Raw genomic sequence first — 23,080 nt, 5'->3', positions numbered from 1 at the left:
ACCCAAAAATTCTTGTGAGTTCCAGGGAGCTGAATTAAAGGATCCACCTTAAACAGGTCAGATACATCCCCCTCAATTCCCTGGTCTTAAAAAAATTTTTTTTTCTTCCTTAAGTTAACTTTATCCTTTATTCTGCCAATACCTTAAACAGGTATAAGAGACTCCAGACATTTCCATGACACAAACACTGGACAGGAGCAAAGAGACCAGCTATGCCAGGATGTGGCCAGCACCCAGCCTTCTCAGGTCCCCCCAAAGACAACGCCCACAAATAAGCTGGAAGCAGTCTTGAGAATCCACCGCCCCAATTCCGTCAACCTGTGTGTCTAATCTCCTGCTTTTCATTATAAAAAAGAGCTGGGAATGTTATGATTGTTCGTCACTTTAAGAAACAAGCCATGCCCACTCCCTGCAGCCCCTTCTTCTGTCACCATCTTGATTCTCTCTGTTCCTTTCCCCACTCCCCCCTCCTTTCCTCTCTCACTCTGTCCTTTTCTCTCTCTTCCTCTCTCTCCCTTTCTTTCTCTTTCCTCCCTTTTCCCCCTTCTTCCCTCTTTCCTTCCCATCCCATAATTTAACAAAAAAATATCCAATTCTATTCTGTATGATGTGTCTGTCCATGTGCCTCCCACACGCCACCTGCCCCACACTGCTTGCTGCCGTGAACTTGCATCTTCACTGGGAACGTACACTTTCTGGAGACTCACTGTCTGCAGGACCTGCCCACTGCCGTATGGCTGAGGCCAGTCCCGCCGCAAGCTACAAGGTACCCCCAGCAAATTCATAACATCCTGTCTTCAGTCTTTTAAGTGCTGGGATTACAGATGTAAACCACCAGGCACAGCTTTAAAAAAAAACATGTTTTTTATGGTCTCATTCCCAAATAACTTAAAAGTTTTCTTTACACAAAAAAATTAAATTTGTTCCATTTTATTTTCTTGAAGTGCTTCCTATCTTAGGACTCTGACAATATTTATTTTAGTTTATCTTTAAAATAAGTAAGTCCATCTTAAGCCTGTCTATAATAACAAATAAACAAAAATATAAAACCACTGCATAAACAAACAAAACACCTGTTATTTTATATCACCCAATTCTATAACATAAGAAAAGAAAAACTGATGGGCTAAAAATGTCTCTCTTGTTTGCAGCTAGTTTCTGACTAATTTAACACTGCTTGCATTAGCAGTTGAAATAAAGCTTAAGACCACGATCTAAGTGATGTTAATTTTTACCACTCCCTTTCCTCGCTCATCGCATCCTGTGCTGAGCCTGAGAAGACAAACTCACTTTAGCTCCCATGTGGCTAGGAAAACAGGAAGAGACCCCTCTGGTCACTGAGGTTAGGTGGGTAGCCTGCTAATGGCAATGGAGATCTTTCCTTATTAAAGGAGTATGGGAGGCATGCAAGACAGGCCTTGTGGACTTCCCTTTCCCTTGCCTGAAGTGAAAATATCAGTCTTGGAAGTACAGTAGTCATTCTGTAAATGGGGGACCCACAAAAAGTTCACCAGGACAGAGCAAGACATCCCATAACCCTGGAATTCAAGTCACACAGAACAAATGAACTTGATTTCTAAGATCATTGCAATAGGGTTTTCTGCTCTATACAACTAAATAAAACTCTAATTCAGCAAGCTTAAAGTCTGTGTGGGAAAGTTCAAATACACACAAGACTACCTCACAGCCTTCTGTGGAGAATGGGGTTAACAACTTTTAAAAGCAATAAAATGCAATTAGAAATTACAGTTCTAGATAATCACACGATTTAGAAAAATACTGACAGAACAATGCAGCAGGGAGCACTACAGAACCAAATAACTTTTAGAGGCAAAGTGTAAAAACAAATAAGAAAAATCAACAGTTTTCAGTCTCTGATTAAGCAAGAACAAGTTGGCCAGCCTTTAAGTTCTCTCACCAGACAGGATGAGACGGAGGGCACAAGGGTGTGGAGGTCACAAGACTCTCCCGTGATGACATCACAAACACACACTGGCAGGGCAGTCAAAAGCTGCTGTCCTTATCAAGCGCTGCTTGGGGAACGGGAGGGGGGCTGGAGCACTGAGGGCCACAAGGCAGAACAGCTCCATTTCAGGACCCTGGTAACCATGGCTACTAAACAACACATCTCATTTCTACTTTTTTCTCTCCCATTTCTCCATTACTCACCTTCATGTCAAGATCTGTTTCACCAATAGTTCCATGAGCCCAAACCTCATGCTATCCCACAAAGGCTGTTTCTTTAGCTCAGTCCATTTATTACCATGGTACCTTTCCTATCAGACTCAGGGAAAACCGAGGCTTTCCAAGAAGCCCCCATGCCTTCGAGCTGGAATTAAACTCTCCGTCTTAGGTTTCCACAGTCTTTACATTGGAGAGCCTGAGCTACACCACACGGCCACCTCCCCTGTAAAGGATAAACTGTCAGACACTGAGAACCTTGTAACTGGCAAGGCACTAGATCTCAGGGCAAACTGTGCAGTCTGCTAACATCATTTATCAACCAATACCATTGTGGTCCTCACGTTTCCTAGGCACACACACTTCGTTAGTCCACGCCCACGTCCCTGCTCCTCTCACTCTGCTGGGCTTCTATTTCTAGTCATCTCCTGGTTACATGTGTGTTCGCATATTACTCAACTTCGACCACCCACTTTCTGTTGAGGACGTCCATGAAGAATTCTCAACATGTATGCTGGAGTCTTTACTCCACAGAAAATCCATCGGCCTGGCATCTACAGGAGAATTCTCAAAACCTCTACTCTACCTCAGCGGACATCTCCTAGGAATCTATTTCCCCAAGGCCCTGGAATCAGTGTAGCTTTTCTCCCACATTTAATAAAGGCCAAAGAAACCCAGCATTTTTCTAGCTCAGTTCTCATGTCTCTACAGTAGTATACTTTTCTATCTCCACATACAAGAGACTTCTGAGACAGACAGACAGACAGCCTTTTATTCAACTTGCTGTGATCCTTCTTTGTTAACTAAGCACACCTCGCATACAAAGGCTTCTGCCGGTCACTTGGCCCTTTCCTATTTCTTTCTATTCCAAAACCACTATCTTTGTGGTAATTTTACTGCTCACCAGGATACATTCCTCATATACACTGCCACTTCATCAATGTGAAACTTGTCAGTTCTAGAACAACCCGGCCTCTATTAACCTGAGGGATTCAACTTCCCACCACAAATGCTTTTCATTTCCAACAGTTTTGCTTCCTAATGACTCCAGTCTGTGTCAAGGGGGTATAAACTAGCTTGAACACCAACTTCACCTAATCACTCTAATGTTCTATAGATCTGTTTTCACATTGTCTGAACATGTTACTTCAGTGATATTCTTAGTCTTAATTCAACACCCCATCCTTAGACTACTGCAAATTACATCTCTACTTTCTGTTCCTCCAACAGGACATTACAGATTGACAAAATGTGGAGAAACTAGAACTCAAACACTGCTGAGTGGAATGCAAAATGGTAAGCAACTTTTGAAGGACAAATCTGATGTGGGAGTTCCCTCTGTATGCTATAAATATGTTTTATTACTATTGGTTAATAAAGAAGCTGCTTTGGCCTATGGCAGGGCAAAATATAGGTAAGCAAGAAAACTAAACTGAATGCAAGAAGAAAGAAGGCAGAGTCAGGATGCCATGTAGCTGCCAAAGGAGAAAGATGCCAGAACATTACCAGTAAGCCACAGTCTCATGGAAATACACAGATTAATAGAAATGGGATAATTTAAGATGTAAGAGCTAGCTAGAAATATGCTGAGCCATTGGCCAAGCATTGTTGTAATTAATACAGTTTCTGTGTGATTATCTGGGTCTAGGCGTCCAGGAAATGAAAGTGGAGTCTCTGTTTATACAAATCAGAATAACTCCACATGATGGTTCATTCTGTCAACTAGCCACAACTTAGAATCACTTGAGCAGAGAGGCTCAGTTTAGAAACTACCTAGATAACCTATGAACATGTCTATGGGGGGGGATGTATCTTAATTGTTAATTGATGGAGGCTAATCCAGTTTATTGTGGTCAGTACCAATTCCCTATGCTGGGTCCTGAACCATGTAAAAGTAAAGAAGTTGTTGATCCTGCCCAGCAGCAAGCAGACAGCCTGGGTGCATTTGTTTCTCTGTCTTAACTGAGGACATGATGTGACTAGCTGCTCTTTAGTTTCTGCCTTAACTTAACCTCAATAATGGACTGTAACCTAAAATTGTAAGCCAAATAAATCTTTCTTCCCTAAGTTTCTCTTGGGCAGGGTATATTATCACAGCAAAGAAATGAAACAAAGAAACACTATGACCTAGAAATTCCACTTCTAAATATAGACCTAAAAGAAATGAAAATATAGACTCAGAAGGCACATGAACAGATATAAATGTGTATAGTATTATTATTCATAATAGCAAAAAGATGGAAATAAACCATGCCATTCTCTGGCTTAAATCCTTTCATGAGGGATTGTGGCAATGCAGCTTCTAATCTCAGGACTAGGGAAGCTGAAGCAGGAGTATCACAGTCCTGAGTCAACCTGGGCAACAAAGTCATCTCTGGTCCCCAAAACAATAAAAAAGCAGCAACAAAGCCCTCCAATCTTACCAAGGATGTCTTACTACATGATCTAACTGATCCCAGATTTCTCGAGCTTCCCCTGTTCTCCCCAGTCCAACAAACAAGCCTTCGCTGTGATCCTTAAATGAGATAGACTTCTTCAGGGAGCCAGGTACCTTCAATTTCAGTTCTCATCTGAAGCATCACTTGTTCTGGGATGTCTGTACACTGTATTACAGTGAAGGTGTATTACTGTGATTGATATAATAAAAAGCTGACCAGTCAATAGCTAGGAAGGAGGTATAGGTGGGATTTCTGGGGAGAGAAATGAGAGGAGGAAGAATCTAGGCATGTGGAGATGCCAAGAGACATGGAGAGGAAAGACAAAGTGCAAGATGGAAGAGAGGTAACACCATGTGATAGAACATAAATTAATATAAATGGGTCAATTTAAGTTGTAAGAACTAGTTGAGAATAAACCTAAGCCATAAGTCTCTCAGATAGGCTTCGTATACTGATGCAGCTCCTTTAAGAGGCCCTGCCTGTTGTGTGGAACAACACTTGGGCAGTCAGCACCAGGTACAGACTCCTGCTCCAGGCAGACACAACACATCCCCAGAGCTGAGGCAATGTATTAATGCAGCTCCCGCTGGTACTACAGGCATGGGCTAGGCTCTCAGGGTACCAAAGAGGGAAGAGCCAGCTATCGGAAGCCACATAGTGGTCATTTAGCAGTTTAAGGTTTGACTAATGTAATCAGAGAATGGTGCAGATGTGCAGAAAGTCAGATCCAGACCCCTCCCCCGCACAAAAAAACTCTGAACAGGTATAGTATGCTTTAAAATGCTGAAGAAAAGAAAATGAGTGTAGACAGTCATTAAAAATAGTTAAAAAAATATTGAAGTGTCTCTAAAGAGACAAGTAATATAAAAGGAAAAGGTCATGTAAAGATGGGAAATACACAGGGTGTGTGGATCTTGTATGGTGCTTTGTTAACTTTTAACTTTTTTGAATGCTAACAGAGAATGAGAGTTGTTGAGAGACACTGGGTTGTGGAAGGAACTGCTGAATTAAACCAGCCTAGACTTTAGAGATGTCTTGGTTTCAAAATGGAAATCTGAAAATGTGTTGCACTGAGGCGGTTTGGGGAGGTTGAGCTTTTGTTTCCAAAGGAAATAAAAAGCTATGGAGTCCTTCGAAGTTAATAGAGATCAGATTTGACCAGAGGAGACCTACTGAGGATCTTTGCTACAAACATGATAGAAAAAGCCAAGAAAGACTACAAGACAAGTGATGTATAAGCTGATCCCTTGACATGGAAGTAGCTCTGAAACTGGATGAGACATGATAAATCTTGCTGGCTACAGAATCCTCCTGACTTACCCTTTCACATGGCATGTATAGAGGTTTGGTTATACACTTCAAACAGACATAAAGTTAACAGACACCCTTTACCTGTTCAGAAAGAGAACAAAAACCATCTTTAGCTGACGTGCATACTGCACATTCCATACTGTGTTAATGCAGATTTATGTGTGTGTGTTACCTTTAAAAGTTTGTGTATTCAAAACAAACAAACAAAAGAACCAGACACCAAATAAAGTACCCACGTGATGCAGTTTCTCAGAGGGCCTCTGTTGAAGTTTCCTCAAAATCCTACATCCAGAACAACTTCAAAGTTGCTAGCTGAAATGGTACAGCTTCACAGCTAACCAGCCAAGACTTCAGATAAGCTCTACACTTTCCCATCACACAGAGACTAAACAAAAATTAATAAAGCTAGCTCTCCCAGAACTTAGCCATTATTCGAATTTTCTCAGGATCCCCTAAAGATGCTGTCACCCTCAGACAAGAAGCAGCCGAGAGAACATAATGCCCACATTCCCAAGAGGTAAGGTGGGTGGTTTCTGATTGTTCAGTGGGTTATGGATGTTTGTCATTGTTTAGGGAGGTTGGCTACAAGTTGTTATTGGTTATGGTTAGGGAGGAAACTAAGCAAGGGAGGCTGGATTCAAGGATCTCTTTCTGAAAACCAAAAGGGAATACAGGAATGGTAGGATAAAAGGGTAAATTATTGGCTCTACTTTTAACTAAAAAGCAACTATTAATCTCAAATATTTTATACTGGTATGGATTTTTGTATATTGATACAAATTTAAGTTTTTTTGTTAGAACATATTCTATATATGCTTCTACTCTTGTTTAGGATATTTTTGCATATTGATACAAATTTAAAGTTATTTTGTTACACTGTATATGTTTCTATTCTTGTTTAGAATATTGTACCTATACAGTTTATTTTTAAATGTAACTTGAAAGAGATTTAGGATAATAAAGAGAGACAGGTTAGTAGTTAATTATCTAAATCAAACTTATAGTCATATTAGGTATGCCTTCAAGGTCAAACAGATATATTTAAATAGGTAGATGATCTTCAAACACTTTTTAAAAATCTACAAAATATTTATTTTAAATGTTTTAATAACATAAGGCTTTTCATGACAGTGAGACACATCTGCTCCTGGCAGCACCAATTTACTTCATAAAAGGATGGTGGGCCCCAAAGAATCTCCATGTGGAGTTCACTTCCATTGTGTCAAAGCTAGCCATTTGGGCAAGAAACTGCCCTTGCCCTGACTGATGACAATACACTGTACAAACTGGACAAGCAGGACACAAAGGAAAAAGATTGCTGAGCTTTGCCAAGACAAAGTAAGTCAGTCTTTCTAAATTTTCTTCACAGAAAAGTCTATCAGATATCCTAGGCCTGTAGACCAAGGATGGATGCCTGAATACTGCAAAGAAACCTTGGGTGACTACCCAGGCATCCAGATGACTCTGTCATTTATTTAGTCTTGGAAGTCACACTGTTTACTCAGATAATGTTGTTTCCTTCTAGGGTCTCTGATGAAGTTGAAGATGAGATGGTTCTAGTTTTCTTTGTTACCAAATTCAGAAAAGAAGCTTACATAAGAGATGTAAATTTATAAGGCTAAGAAACATACAAGTTTAAGTTGTTTACCTAAGAAGATATTTTTAGGGTAGTAATACAAGTTATGATAGAAAACAGTTTAAATATAAAACTCTGGACTCACTAAAATAGATAATACAGTACTTTCTCCAAATCTGCCAAATACATATGGACTAAGCAATTGTGAATTTAATTCTTGGTTGATAATTGTTCTTACTGTATGTGGTTTTACTATGTTAGAGTTAAAACCTTTCCTTTTAATTTATACAAAAGGGGGGAACTATTGTGGGGATACATGTACACGGTGTGAAGGTGTATTGCTGTGACTGGCATAATAAAAAGCTGAACAGACAAACAGCTACACAGGAGGTATAGGTGGGATTTCTGGGGCAAGAAATGAAGAGGAGGAGGAATCTAGGCATGCAAGGGATGCCTGAAAACACAGAGAAGAAACAGGAGGTGCAAGATGGAAAAGAATGTAGTAAATTAATGTAAATGGGTTAAGTTATAAGAGCTAGCTAGGAACAAGCCTAAGCCATAGGCTGAGTTTTCATAATAAGAAGTCTCCATGTCATTATTTGGGAGCTGGCTGGTGGGACAAAAGACTTATTACACATCATCTCTTCAGGAACCCTGTCAGATGTGGGACCCACAGAGCAAGCTCATGGCACTTGATGCTTCTGTATCTTTCCACTTATCCTAATCTGCTCCTACATAGCTTGGCAAGTGTTTTAATAAATTACTACATCCCAATAGACTGCAAATTTCAAGAAGGAAGGGGAATGTCAAGAAAGAAAAATGTTATTTACCCCCATTCTGTCCCTAGAATCTCCTATGCAGTTGGCAACCAGCAGATACTTGCAAAGTCCTTATTGGTAAATACATGAGTGAAAGAATAAGGATCAAAAGACTGGATGATATAAATCAAACCCCTTAGAGGCCATGATGAGGACACACAGATAAAATAAAAAAGAAACTTAGGGAAAGATGGTGGATGAAAGAAAAGCAAGGTTTGTGCTTTCTAGAGTCCTGTGTGTATGCTTTTATGTACGATATATCAAGAGCCCCTCTCCCAGGCAAAGGCTCCTTAAGAGGCTAGAGAGAACACTTCCTTTAAGACTCTAGCAGGAAGAGGCAGTGGTGGCACAGGCCTTTAATCCTACCACTTGGAAGGCAGAGACAGACGGATCGGATCTCTATGAGCTCAAAGATCACAATCCCTAAACAACCTGTGGGGCTACTCCAAACAGTACCCTTTAATTTTGTTGCCAGCAGCTTTTGAGAAGCTTATGACAACAATCACCTGCACTGCTGACAACACGGGGAAGTCACCATGCCTGGGCTTGTCCTGACAACTTATACCAGCTACTTCACGCTGCCTCACCTAGGATGACAACCTGAGTCACATGTGGAGCCAATGGAGTCAGTCTCCCCCTACTCAGAAGCCACTCTTCTTGTCTCTTGAAATGGTCCCTCCTCCAGGCCTCAGGCTCACACTGGACTCCACCAGGACCCCGAGCCTTTTCCCTGGGGTTATATGTATTCCCTCCTTAATAATCTCATCTGGCCTCTCAACAGCGCCACCTCTACACAAGGGAAGTTTGACTTCCGGTCAACTCCAGACCTCTCTCTAGACTCTCAGATTCCAGCAAATGACTTATTTAAGTACCTCCACAGACCCCAAACCTAACTCTACGCTTCTTTACCCAGTTCCAAAGTCTTTCATATCTTAGTAAATGGCAATTAGCCTTCTGCTTCCTCCAACCAAAAACTTGAGTCACTTTTCACTTTTTCTCAAGAAATTATTTGGCCTTCAAAACACATACATTTCTCCACTGTGACACACCTCTTCTGCTAGTGTGCCCATCTTCTTCCTGAATGATTTCCTAAACAGATGCCTTGCTCTGTTCTTATTCACTCTTCACACAGCAGCCTTTGGAAGAGGCTGATCATCATTCATCTCCTCTCAACTATCCTAAGCTTTCCATGCCACTGCTAGGAAAGTCCAAGTCCTTAAAATGACCACACATTGTTTCACTATCTGCTGCTGTCCTGACCTCATCTGCTATCTGCTCTAGGGCTCCCCTGCACCTTTGGGCACCACTCCTGATAACTCTTCCTGCACACATTCCTGCTTTCCCTTTGGTCCTGTCAGACAGAACTGTTGCTCACATGGGGCTCTCTTATTTAAAATGCACCGTTACCAACCCATCCTCCATCTGCTTCCTTCTTTTCTTTCCACAGCATCACATTTTGTCTTATGTGTTTATTCTGTCTCCCATATCCGTTACAGTACAAACCTTTAAGGATTCCACATCTTGTCTATACTGATCATCATGGGATCCCCAGAGTCAAGAATCTGTATTCCCAATGGGAGAACATGAGCGCCATAGGTGTGAATAAATGGCCCTTTGAGGTAGGGCCAAACAAAACAACAAAAAATTTTTAAAGTTATTTTGTTTTCTAAGATAAAGTCTCATGTAGCCCAGGCTAGCTTTGAATCCTGACTCTTCTATCTCCACTGCTCAAGTGCTGGCACTATAAACATGTACCAACAGAATCAATGAAAACTTTATTATTTCAATCCCAAAACACAGTAGATATAATCATATTCGCTCTGTGAGCACGGGGGAAGGGGCAAAACAGAGAGAAATGAATTTTAAAAAATGTTCCTTAGGAGGGTAACAATTTTCTTGAATGATAAACACTGGCCTAGCCCAATAGCTGGCATTACAGTAGATAATCACACGTTTAAATTTATTGGATAAATTACTTAGTATCTACTGAGTTGTTATCCATGCTATGAGCTATTCATATACATATAATGAGGAAATAAAATAACACATGTAACAGTGTAGCACCTTATCTCGCAAGCAATACCATACCCACTATTATTCTACCTAACGGAGATGAGAAAAGGACTCCTCCCAACAACTAGAAACCCTAGTTGACCACCATGGAGTTAAATACAGAAGTGTAAAGTTTAAAAGTTAAAATGGGTGAAACTCTAACAATTTGATCCTTACAGAAACAGAGCTGGGGCTAGAGATATGGCTCATCTGTTAAAGGCTAGGCTCACAACCAAAACATCAAGAAACGGCTAGCAGGATGTGGAATATCAGGCCTGTCACCCTACAGTTTGGAAAGCAGAGGCAAATAGCATGTTCTAACCTGCCTATAGATAGATGATGAAATCCTACGTCAAATAAAGCAAACAGAAGAGATACCATAATCAGACAGTGCCAGTAGAGAGACTGAGCTCAAGACTGACCGAGGCTGAGAACCGTAGTTATAAACACTGAAACCATTGTGCTGAACTAGTTTTCAGGGTCTTCATGACTCTTCAGCCCCTGATAGTGGATAGTTCCCAACTCTCCCCTCTTAGGTATGTGTACACACACACACACACACACACACACACACAGAATGTAAATATATGAGAGATGCTAGCCTTGTCCCTTAGCACTGTTCTTTAATCATAACGAATATTTCCCTGAGCAAAAGTTCTCAATCTGCAGCAGCATTTGTTTTTCATTCCCGATCAGTGTGGACCTTTTGGCCCAAGCCAGTAAGCAGAGTTAAGAACTAAAATTAAAAATCACAATCTTCTATTCCTGTATATCTGTCAATGGAAATACCCCACATACACATATAAATACACATACATACATAAAAGCATACACACATAAACACAAATACATACCCATGAACACAACACATATATAAACACAACATACAAACACATACACACACTTAGTAAACATATACTAAAAGCCATTACTGGATAACATGTCAGTACCAGTAAGATTCAAAGTAACACAGAACTATCTGTGTTCTGCAATGAAGTGATCACCACACTCCGTGCCCCAGAGCATTAACGTATCTCTTCAGAGAGGCGAGCATGTAATGTCAAGACAGGAAGCATCAACAGCACCAATCTTAGAAATTAATGAACATTATAGCAAAGCTGGTCAAAATATAGCCAGCACTGTCCAAGACATCAATTGTACTTTACAGTATTCATGTAGACAGCTTTTCCTATGAGAAGTACCCCTCACAACAGCATTGCGATTTTACTCTAATATAATAAATTCTGACTATTACCTCATAAGAAGGCCATTAACTACTCACAAACATGCTGGAGTGTAACTTAATGGCTGTTTGCGGCCTAGTAGAAGTAAGACCCATGGGCTCAATGCCCACCACAAATGCATTTATCTAAATTTTCAGCATTACTTTAAAAAATGGAAGTCAATCTAAGTTCTCTTCTCCTTATATCCCAAATTACACTCTTTTTAGTTCCTACATAGAAGAATAAAGCTGGTAATATTTGAATGGTAATTTCTGTTTCCCACACACCTCTGAAAGAAGATACACAAACAAATACACAGTAAGAGAGGGCACAGAGCAGCAAGAGCACTCAGCCTCTGACCCAGCCCTCCCCACCCCGCCAATGGCTGTGCTTCATCCACAAGAACCAGACAGACCCGGTCACTGCTGCACTCGCTCTCTCACACCTGCTGGCCCGCTGTGGTACCACAGTGCTCTTTCCCTTCCTTGTCCCACTCAGAACTTTCACCACCGCAAAGTGCAGCACTGATGTGAACAGTAACCCAACAGGCAGGCGGGAATTTCTCTGTCCTTCTCCAAACAATATAAAAAGACTACATAAAGAAACTTCTATTTTACTGGGGTTTCTTTTACTTGGGAGTCCCCGTCCCCCAGCTACACATATTTCAGAAGTGGTTAATACGCAAGCTTGCAAATTGAGAAAATCCCTCCTAATCAAATGAATGCTAGTGTCTCTGGGTACCTAAGGAAGTACTGAGACATTACCAGACTTAAGCATCTTTTGTTAATGCTGCTAAAGAAAAAAATAATGTCTGAAGACAGCAGGATTCATACACCACTTCAAACATCCCTATACCTAAAAGCACTACCTCAGCTTCCCAGAAAGACGGAGTTTGAGGAATTCTCCCCCCAACTGCAGGCTCAGCTAACTGCCCTTCTACTCTCTCCCTCGTTCTCTCCATTTGAGGAGCAGGAACTTCTTAAATCTCTTTTCCTTCTGCCTCTACTACATAACCAACATATGTTATTGTGTATCATGTATTGTAAAAAGTAGGCTCACTGTCTTAGAGACCGGCAGGCTAACAAGGTGCTAGTTTGATACGTTGGCATCTCATCACAGCCCAAAGTGAGGATGAAGGTTCATGAAAGATGTAAAGGAAACAAGCCCAGAATACAGACAGAGAATCCAGCGGCTGAAACTTGTGCTTTCAGCTGAAGAATCCTGGTTTCACCACCTGACAAATAAATCCAATCAACTTAATCTAAGCTCTTTCTTTTTTATTATTATTATTAATTTATTTATTTAATTATTAAAGATTTCTGCCTCTTCCCCGCCACCACCTCCCATTACCCCCCCCCCAATCAAGTCTTCCTCCCTCCTCAGCCCAAAGAGCAAGCAGGTTTCCCTGCCCTGTGGGAGGTCCAAGGACCACCCACCTCCATCCAGGTCTATTAAGGTGAGCATCCAAACTACCTAGGCTCCCACAAAGCCATTACGTGCAATGGGAACAAGAACCCATTGCCATTGTTCTTCAGTTCTCAGTAGTCCTCATTGTCTGTTATGTTCAGCGAGACCGGTTTTGTCCCATTCTAAGCTCTTTCTTTATCCATACAATAAACTGCTGACACTATATAAAAGCAGTGTTTAATATTGAACTAGTAGAAAGTGTTAAACAACTGCATTGTGTAAATACAAGAGCTCCACATTAGAAAAGTAAAAAGATGAAATGAGAAATAAAGAACCACTAAAAAAAGAAAATCAAACTAAACAGTTGAGCCTAAAAGTCCATCTTCACTAGCTTGACACTGTAAAGTGTCTTCATGTACAATGGAAAACTAACAAATTTCTAAACTCAAAATAATTCTAGTCAACACTAAACCTTAGAGTACAAATATTAGGAGAGTTTTAAAAGTACACACACACTCACGCACACACTCCATGCACAACTTTCAATTCATTCAAGACTAATTCAAGCTTCAATCACAAGGCCAAGTCTACCGCCAGAGACTTCAATGAAAACAACAGTAGAGTACTGTCTCTGACACCGGGTTTGCTGGATTGCTAATAAAGCCATATTACATCCTTGTCACTCATCAACAGCAGCACTCAACAATAACAGACAGATTCCAATATTCATGCCCGATTCCTCCTAACCACTATTCGTAAGAGTGAACATCAGAGACACTAGAAACGTTACTAGCATCACACATGCTTAACTCAAAACAGCCCAGAAAGTCAGATCACGTCACCTGCTTTTCAGACCTTGTAAACAAGTCTCAAGAGGGTTCAGGATCTGTCGGCCATGTTTCTTCCACGCCCAGGCTCAGCTGACCACAGTTGTTAAAGTAAGATCTAAACCACTTGCCTTGTTTAAACAGCTTCTCTCACTGACAATTCCATTTTTGGTGAGTATCCCATGAAAAGGAGAGGTACCTTCAGAATGTTTTCTTCCTAATAATGCTGTTGCCCACAAATATTAAAGAATGCGTTCTGTATTCTGACTGGGAGAAAGCTTTTCTAGGAATGCAAATTTTGCTCTCAGCACCCACACAATGGACTGCAGTGTCCTTCCTAACCATTGTATGAGCTTGTGCTTGTTAGTCATCATGCTGAAAATTTTACTAAAGTAATAAAAGCCTGCAGTGTGCTTTGCAACACAAAAACTTACTGTCAGAATATCTGTTTCCAAAACAGAGGATACCTCACTATAACACAGTACTGTGTCCTGTTAAAATGCTATGCCAGCTCTGATGTTTAAATGTCACCACTCTACAGGACAAGAGTGGTGTCAGAAACAATGTGTTATCACACTGTATGACAGAAATGAGTCTTCATTTAGAGAACAAAGTGAACCTGAGCTCTGAAAATGCAAAGTAAGAACAGGTCATCCAGGACACACAGTTTATATTGGTATCATTTTACTTCCAGATCAATTCAGTGCATGTGATCTGTTAGTTCCAACATAAATCTAACAGCTAATTTATACTGATAACAGCATGCAAGACTTGTTTTCCCCACAGGATGGTTTGACAGAACTGGTAAACACCAAAGCATTGTAATCAAAGTGTCAACAGGAGGTGGAGTAAGGCCAGGGCTGGGCTAAGCACCAGCACCAGCCTGGCAGCCACAGTAGCACTAACATAACTTAACTCAAAGTGTATTTTATTAAAAAACATTGATTTGAAATGATTTTTACATGCTCAGCAGCTTAAGCTAGTACTTAAGTGGACTACAAGTATAGCCTGCAGGGAAAGCTCCTCACACATAAGCAGAAAGAAATAATCTAAACTGAATTTTTCTGATTATAATTCATGCTACCTAGAGTCAGCTTAGTAAAGCTTCAATCTGGGCAACACTGACCTCAGCAAGCACAGAGAACACATGCACATTGAGACTCTACACATCTGTCTACTTTGTGTGCGTGTTTTACTTGCATGTATACGCATGCCTAATGCCTGCAGAGGTCAGAAGAGGGTGTTGGATCCCCTGGGACTGGAGTTACGGATGGGTGCTGACGGCTGAACCTGAGTCCTCTGCAAGAGCAACAAGTGTTCTTGACCCGAGTTACCTCCCCAGCCCTCATTTGTGTCTTAATACGTGACGTTTTGTATAATCTTCTCACGCTACAGGCAAATGTGAATTCATTGTTAAATGAACTGGTGTCATTCCTTAGGCTATGCAGGTACTTTCCCAGGACAAGCACACATTACTCACAAGCCACTGTCCTTCCAATTAACTAACTTTCCAAAGACTTCAAAGTCTTGGGTGAAGATGAGGAAGTGGAGTTGGTTTGTGTTTGCTTGTTTTCCCATCACTAAGAAAGCACACACCATACTCCATCCTCTTCCCAGCCTGGAAAACTTAATACTCGAGTTATGACTCCTGGATTCCTACCGGACAATGGTGTGCGCCGACTTTTGAACGCAGCTCCCTATATTCCAGACTGGCTGGTTGCTAGAGTAACAGGCCATTAAAGTCATAACTACTAGCTTGCTTTTTTCATTTTTTTCTGTTTTATGACAGGACTGAGGAAAGTCTTTTTTACTTTACTTTTCTGAAGTAGTCTTAAATGAACAGAGAAAGAGACAACCTAGACAAAGGGAGATCTTTGTAGCTAGATGTAATGGGGCTGACTGAACCTGACATCAGCTTTCCAACAAGAAATTTCTTTTATTCAGCAAAATGTACACCCCAAGAACTTTCACCATCCCGCTCTATAGTTTATATTGGGAGAACACTTTGTAAACAGCAGAGCAGTTTTGCGAAAATCTAAATTCCAGTTTCATCTTTCATTAGTAGGGACACTGTAAAATTTTGAGTCTGTTATCTATCAAATCAGGGCTCTTGAGAAATCACGGACTGCACAAGCAAAACAGCTGTGCAACTCTAAAACTGACATCTAGTTGCACGCTTACTAGCTACTGGGTTTAGACCGAATAGACGAGTGGATACTCATTTATTTATTTATTTGTTAATCATTTTCTTGTGACTAGTTCCTGGAAGAAGTCTTCCAATACAGTATCCTTGAGTGTTTTGTGTATTGAAGGTGATGGCCTGAACGGACTGATCACTAAGACTCTGTTCCAGTTCCTTGTTCTGTTGCTGTGATAAAAGACCTGACAAATCAATTTAAAGAGTCAGAAACAGGAGGTTCCTCACATCCAGAGTCAAGAAGCAGAAATGCATGTCCTAGAGCTCAGTTCACTTTCTCCTCTTACGTATCCTTGCCCAGAGAGCAGTCCTAACCTCTACTAAAAAGGGTCTTCCCACATGGAATAACATAATCAAGATAATTCCCCACAGGCAAGCCAAGTGCCCTTCTCCCAGGGGATTCTAGATCCTGTCAAGTAGACAACATCACAGACTCTTACACAACGAAAGAATTTAGGTTACTTGTGTAAAGATTACTTTAATAACATGCTTAAATACTTAGTGAAATCTGAGCTCAAGAAATAAGAAACAAGTCAAGAGATCAGTGTATACATTTTTCATTCTGATTTTAAACTAAATCAGTGGCAAACATTTAAATTAAATTAAATTAAATTTATACAAGTAAATAAATACAATAAATACTAGGGCAACTCCGTAAGTGACAGTTACATTTCAGCTGTGACATTCTAGGTTTCCATACATTTCCCAGGTCATCCAAGAAATACAGTGTCATTTCGAAGTATCTTCCAGCATGTATGAAATTTCTTAAGTCAATTCCTTTGGAAGGGAATTAACACTACATAATAAAGTTCTTTTTTCTTTCTTTTTCCTTTGTGATGCTGGGGACTGAACCTGTGAATGCCCAACAGTGTTCTACCAATGAGCTACATTCCCAGGCTAAGTCCCTTTCTGGAGATGATCTATTTGCAAATTTGAGCCTATGGGTACAACATCAATGATCATGGAATTGGCATCTGGGAAGCCAAGGATAATGAATGTGTAGAGATGAACAGCTACTTAAACAAGCACTTTGAGCATGTGCAAGCCTAGCCTAGGCTTGGTCTCTCACATCACAAAAGCAAATTATTAACACCTGAAAAGCATCCTTAAACTAAGACATATCTCAAAACACTCAGAAATTGAGTAGTAACATTAGTAATCTAACTTTCTTATAATTCCAACACCACAGGATATTTTTTTAAAAATGGAGCTAACTTCATTTAAAAATACAAGGTAGCCGGGCGGTGGTGGCGCAGGCCTTTAATCCCAGCACTTGGGAGGCAGAGGTAGGCGGATCTCTGTGAGTTCGAGACCAGCCTGGTCTACAAGAGCTAGTTCCAGGACAAGCTCCAAAGCCACAGAGAAACCCTGTCTCGAAAAACCAAAAAAAGAAAAATAAATAAATAAATAAAAATACAAGGTATATTTCAGGAACAATATGAAATATGTAAAATAAAAAAATTAACTCCAAATGTATGGTTCAAAACATTCCTTAAAGTTGTCAATAAATGCCAATGTATTACAAATACACTGTGACAAAATAGTACAAATGCAATTAATTTCAAAGGCAACCTCTGTAAACTCAATGACTCCAACACTGCTTCACAGAGCCCAAAGGAAGACAAACAATAAACAGAGTTGCTCACAGCACGGCTAGCCTGCACCTCCCCCTTACATACTCTAAAAGGAGTGAAGATCTTCAGAAGTATAGGACACTCAATCCAGACTACAGTATGAATATCTAACATTAAAAAGAAGTGTTCTTTCCCCATCAAAATTATTACCCAATGATTTCTTTTTTAAAAAAAATATTTATTTGTTAATTATGGATACAATATTCTGTCTGTGTGTATGCCTGCTAGAAGAGGACACCAGACCTCATTACTGATGTTTGTGAGCCATCATGTGGTTGTTGGGAATTGAACTCGGGTCCTTTGGAAGAGCATGCAATGCTCTTAACCGCTGAGCCATCTCTCCAGCCCCCTACCCAATGATTTCAAAATCAGAATTAGCCATACATGTGGCTAAAGACTGAGAAAGTGTGCAATCTTCAGGAAAATGATACATCCGCGGCTTCTGGGTTTTCCAGGGACAATGGTCATGATGCTAACATCTAAGACAGAGGAGGGGCCTATAAACATGAAGGACAGTGAGGCTGTCTAGCAAAACAAAAAATACAACATAACCCATGAAGACTTTGGAGAAAAAACACTAAGCTTTCCCAGTCTCCTCAAATTAACTGGATCAATAAACTTCCCAACATCTTTCCATCATCTGCAAACTTGGAGTGGACTGAGAGTACAAAACGGATCTGAACTAACGGATCTCAAGCTTCAGTACAGATCCTTGGACCTGTTCCCAATGATCCAGAACAGGCTAGAAACTGCAAACTAAGTGTCCACCAAGCACCACCTAACTAGAATGTGCCGTCTCCAGAGCATCTTTTTCAGAGAGATGCTAATGGACTTAACTGTAATATAGCTATCACAGCATCAAGTTATCAAGAATTCAGAACTAATTGGTAGAGAGTTTGCCTCACATTTAAAAAGCCCAGAAATCAATCTGAAAAATCCCATAAACCAAGTGCTATGATGCTCTCCTGTAGTCCTGGTGCCCGGGAAATAGAAGCAAGAGGATCAGAAGTCATGCCCACTCTCAGAGACAAAGTGAGTTTGAGGCCAGACTGGGCTACGTTAGACTCTCAGGAGGGAAATAAAAATGTAGGATCTAGCCCATAGAGTAATACATAGTGAATCTTCACAGAAGAATCAGAGAAGAAAGGAACAGGTGGAAAAGGGAGGGAGAAGACTTGCCTCTAACTGTCCTCTCTATGACTAAGACATACAACATGGCAGCAACATAAACCACATACGTATCTACTGTCAGGAAACAAAGTCTCCACATAAATGCAATTGGTACCCTATTCATCCTGTTCTCACATCAAACTTCAAAGGAAGAAAAGGGAAAAAGTACACAGAAGCACCCCCGTGCCCCAAAGTCTAATGGAAAATTACTGGGCGACTAAAACTTAATGACTGCTCTCCCCAGGTAGAAGAAATCACAGGATGTTCTGGACCAGACATGGAACTGAGATTAAAGTTTGAAGTCACTGATTACTCATGTGCACACATTTCATTTGGGATAACATCAGATTCCAAAGATATACTGGCAATTATGTCTGTCCATTTTTCATAGTTTCCCATTCACTTACATTATAATTTTTGAGATCTTTTATCTTCACTTCTGATGATCTTCAAATGTCAATGGCTCTTAACACATTAACTGTAAACAAACACAAAGGAACTTAGGGGTTCAGACACTGAATGAGCCCAGAGTTAAGTATTCTAAATGACTCTGCAAAGTCTCAGGGGCAGGGAAAGAGGGGAAAAGGCTTCCCTTGCATAATTCACGTGATCTTCAAAACAGAAAACTGTCCTTGCAAATGAAAACTATACGACACCAGCACCTTGCTTTCTGTATGGAAGAAGAAATACTCAAAGCTAAAGAAAAGCTCCAGTTCACCAACGTGACTTCCCGTTTCTCCACAGGGAACATGGTCAGTGTCAATCTGTGCAGGAAGCGTCCTCTAACTGCAAAGCTGTCTGAACCTCAGGCACCTAATCTTCAGGTACAATCACTTCTGTGTCATACAGACCCTGAAGTCAGACAGACTTGGGACTCCAAGGACAATCCACTCTATCTTCAGTTTTCTTATCTGTAAAATGGAAAATTTAATACTGCCCAGCTAATATAGACTTACGTGAGAAGAGTACCTAAGTAATCTAGCGTCACAGCACATAGTAAACCTACAACAAACATTCAGGGCTATTGTTTACATTATGTTGTTTATTAACTCTATTAATTTGCTATTGTAACAACTATCATGTGAAAAGCAAAACTTACCCTGGATGTTTCTATTTTTGTTACCCCTTTTGATATAACAAACGTTTTTTAATATTAATAAAATAAGATTAACTTTATTTTTGACCTTTACAGGCAGGTATCTTTGCTTAGTTTAAGAAAACTATGGCCCAAAGTCACTGGTCCATCAATTATTGTCCTCTTTACAGAGCGCAAACTTGAGGTGAGACACATAAAACTGCCTGAACAACCACTCACTTGCTGCCATCAGGAACCATGGAGTGGAACAGCAAGCAGCTTTGGAACTCATGAAAAACTCTCACTGGTTAGCATAATCATGGTGGGTGTGTCTCAGAAGCAGAGCCCTGAGGACTAGTTTCCTCAGGACCTCGATGCTATTATTAAGTCATCACATCCCTTACAATCTGTAAGTTGTATGGAAAGTCTCAGGGGTCCCTAGCCCCTCACTGGGCAGTGCCACTGGTACTTAAAATAACAGTGATTGACTTTCTGCAAGCATTGCTGCTGGAACAGACTAATGATTCAACCACACCCTAAGAAAGATGTAGACTGTTAGTAAAGTTAGGTTAAGACTTTTTGTTGTTGTTGGTGGTGGTGTTTTGGTTTTGTTTTTCTTTCTTCCTTCCTACCTTCCTTTCTTTTTCCCCCTTTGTGTTTTTTTTTTTGTTTGTTTGCTTTTTGTTTTTTTGAGACAGGTTTCTCTGTGTAGCTTGGGAGTCTATTCTAAACTTGCTCTGTAGACCAGGCTGACCTTGAGAACTCACACAGAATTGCCTCTGCCTCCTGAGTGCTGGGATCAAAGGATTACACCACCACCACCACCATGTGGCTAAGGTTAAAATGTTTTTGTTAATGGCTTTGATGCCACTCATTTTCTGCTGTGACCACTGCCTTGCAATCAGAGGCATTTCCAGCTTGTATGAGCATCATAGGAACGTGCTTCTTAATCTTTTAATGGTTTTAAATGGTTCATTGGTGTGAGGGAGAATCTCTGCCTGTCTCCTATATTCTCTCTCTTCTATTCCTTAAGTCAAAACCTCCACGCTTTGCCTTAGCACAAGGCCTTAAAAAAGAGCCTACAGAACCTAATATCCTAGATTGTCTTACAGCTAGCCATGGCCACAGGACCAAGCAAGAGTCAACTGGATAGTAGCTTAAAAGCAACTTGTGATCTCTAAAGCATGTCTTTTAAAGAGAGGAACTGTCCCTTCATCTGAAAATGTAATGTCAGGCTCTACCTGCCATCGTGGCTCATATAGCAATTTTGTAATCTAAAACACAGGAAGAATCTAGATCCTTGACTCAGATCCACTGTATTACAACTGCATTAACTCTGTGGACTTTCATGTGAGAAAAGAAAAATCTGTTGGATTAAATCACCATTAGTGTATGTTTCCTGTTGTACCGTGCTAAACCTAATGCCAACCGTGGGCGTAACTCAAAGGTACAGTACTTGCCTAGCATGCATGAAGCCTTGGGTTCCTTCATGAGCACTACAAAACATAACTAAATATCAATAAAAACATAAAACATGGACCTAGGCAACAGTTCAGTAAGTAAAGTGTGTGCTGTGCAGGCATGAAAACCTGAGTTTGGATCCCCAGCACCCACAGATCAAGTCAGGCATATGTATCTGTAACTCTAGTGCTGGATGTGGAAAACGGCTGATGGTGAGGAGGGAAGGACTCCTGGGCTGGATGCTCCAGGCGAACAGTCTGTTCCTGGCTCAGTAGAAAACCCTGTCCAAAAGTAAGATGGAGGACAAGAGGTAGAGAGCCAAAATCAGCCTCCATCGCCACAAGCACAAACACAGTTGTATACTCTCTCTCTCTCCTTCCCTCTCTCTCTTTCTCACACACACACACACAGAGAGAGAGAGAGAGAGAGAGAGAGAGAGAGAGAGAGAGAGAGAGAGAGAGAGAGAGAGAGAGAGAGGAGACAAGCACAGGTGCACATACACACAGCCTAACCCTAAAAAGAAGGAATTTCTCATACACCAGGTTTTAGGTTTTAGGCTGGAGGTGGGGCTTACACATTAAAGCATGTTTTAAAGTTCACTTTTTAACATTTAAAGCCCAGTATCTGGACTGAACAGTCCTCGAAGAGCTCAAGGTTATTCACAGAAGCATAGTCTGTGAAGGAAAGTGGTTCCTACCATGGGTCCTGTGCACCCAGCGAGGAATCAGGTCACTTGTCCTTTCAGTGGCCTCTAGTGACCATCACAGTCAGCAGCCAGCTGTGTGTTACAGAGTGACAGGAGGGGCTACATTAGGAGGGCATCTCCCACAGTCCCTTGTGCTCTGACATCACCACCTTTAGAATCCCGCTTTTAACCTGACTTCTTATGAAATCAGTACAGGTCCTGACACAAATATAGCAAGTACTTTACAAATTCAAAGCCATTTTCCCTAAAAATGAAAAACCTTCTATTCTAGAATCTGTTGGGGAATTTCCACTACTCAAAATCCTCAATCACGTGCAATCTTAGGCCATGGTGGTTTTTTTTAATACAATAGCATTAATTTGGTAGCTTTCCAAAATAAACTTCCTGCCTTCTGAACCAATGTGCCCTCCAGAGTTATTGCCTTCCCTTGGGGACAAGTCAGGCTGCTGGTTTGGTTTGTTTATGCTCTCACATTATTTCTCCATATAATAATTTTATAAATGTATTATATTATAATGTATTATATTAGGATCCCTATTTTTAGAAAAAGTCCTAGAGCCTACAGTTTTGGCTTGTGTTATTCACAACTGAAAATTAATAATACTCAGAAAATTTCCTCTAAAAATGAGATTTAATAAACAACAACAAAGTATACAGGACCCAATCCCAGTTTCAGGATTAACTTTCATACTTTTGTATGAAAAGCTTTCAAATCAGGCTTTCAAAAATCTTGATAATAATTACTCGTAAGTTCATAATAATATTAGGCCTTACATAGAGATTAAAGCTCTTTTATGGTCTAGAAATAATAAATTTCAAAATGATTTTTAGATTACCACTACAATCAGTGCCTGACTCAGTGCCAGTAGTAACAATGCCAAAGGAGACACTCAACCAGACAGTCACTCTATCCTGAAGCTGTAACTTCTAACACTACTTCTGGCCAGCTGCCCCAGAAAACACACCACTGAATAGGTAAGGATGTGATGATATAAACCCATCAC

At 40.5% G+C, this 23,080-nt stretch overlaps 1 protein-coding gene across 2 annotated transcripts in view; it reads right to left on the bottom strand.

The window, feature by feature from the left end:
• The window catches only part of Mtmr2 (myotubularin related protein 2), a 63,390-nt gene that overhangs the window by 37,119 nt on the left and 3,191 nt on the right, over window positions 1-23,080 (bottom strand). Inside the window, exon 2 of one of the 2 annotated variants that reach the window (XM_057766963.1) lies at window positions 19,242-19,312. The exons of the other annotated variant lie outside the window; for it this stretch is intronic. The gene's annotated coding sequence lies outside the window, so the exon portion shown is untranslated. The remainder of the gene's footprint in view (window positions 1-19,241; window positions 19,313-23,080) is intronic. 2 annotated transcript variants of the gene reach the window in all.

The sequence above is a fragment of the Chionomys nivalis genome, chromosome 4 (genome assembly GCF_950005125.1).
Source record: "Chionomys nivalis chromosome 4, mChiNiv1.1, whole genome shotgun sequence".
Classification (NCBI taxonomy): Eukaryota; Metazoa; Chordata; class Mammalia; order Rodentia; family Cricetidae; genus Chionomys; species Chionomys nivalis.
The sequence above is the reverse complement of the archived record's forward strand: the minus strand, read 5'-3'. Positions and strand labels throughout refer to the sequence as shown.